Source organism: Vidua chalybeata, chromosome 5 (assembly GCF_026979565.1).
Source record: "Vidua chalybeata isolate OUT-0048 chromosome 5, bVidCha1 merged haplotype, whole genome shotgun sequence".
Taxonomy (NCBI): domain Eukaryota; kingdom Metazoa; phylum Chordata; class Aves; order Passeriformes; family Viduidae; genus Vidua; species Vidua chalybeata.
The window spans coordinates 24,131,757-24,132,900 of NC_071534.1; positions in this window are offsets into that span (position 1 = coordinate 24,131,757).

Consider the following 1,144-nt stretch of genomic DNA (forward strand, 5'->3'; position numbering starts at 1 on the left):
AATAGATGAGGAAATCAAGACCTTCCCAGTGCTCTGTCTTGACCCAAGGGAAGATGTCGTGCTTTTGTGATCCCTAGAGAACAAAATTTTGTTTATCTTCCCTGGCCAGGGAAGAGGTAGGAGCAGGATAACACTTAGGGGTGTGACTGAGCCAGGATAAGCTAAGGGACACATAAAAAAATGGCTCCATCTGCAAAGGGAGGCCAGAGGGGTGGTCTTATCTCTGGACCTGGAGGATGACCTTCACAGGGGGTCTGGCACACTGTAACTTGAGGTATGAAGATGTGGGTGCTCATATCCAGAAATAATTTTTTGATGTCAAGTGTAAGGAAAGGGAAGATGTGCCTGCCCTGCCAGGAGCAGAGTTAAATCCCCCTGGAACTTATCCTGCCACCAACAAGAAAGATGTGACCCTGGTCTTTTTGAGAGCCTATTTCTCTGGAGATAAAATCATGACAGAAACAAGTTCCAATGGAGGAATGTAGCCTGGAGGCAGCACTCCTCTCTTGGAGGGATAGGATAGAACAGGTTCAGATCCTGTGGGTAGGAAAAGCTCAGAAGTAAGCAATGGATTCTGACTCTGGCTGAGGTCTCCCTGACACTCCCAGCATTGTGTCTATGCAGAGTAGACAGAACTTAGATGGGGCTATGATCTGGGAGAAGAGTCCATGGGGGATATAGACAATACAGAAAGAGTGCCAGTGAGGTAAGAGAGAGTGAGGATAAAGGACTGCCTCAGACACTGTGCAGGTCAGTCCAGTCTGGAAGATGCAAATGGAGCTCAGGCTAATTGATTGCCTCTCCACAAAGGAACCCCTATCCAGGGCTGAACAGCCTGCAGATACCTTCAAACAGAGCAGGAGGACTGCACTTTGAAGTTACCCAGGGGAGGAGGGCCATCTTGGGCTCTTGCGCACATCCGACACAGGCGGCTTCCCTTGATGTGTCTGGCACGGCCAACATAAATGTCCCTACACCTAACACACAGCAACCAGCTTGTGTCCCTACTCCTGGCAGCTCCAAGCTCACCACACACAGACACACTGCATCTCCAGTCCCACCAGTTCCCCTGGTCATTGCTCCCACACCCTCAGGCGGTTTCCACTCAATATCTGGCTGTTGCAATTCACTCCCCTATCTCCCA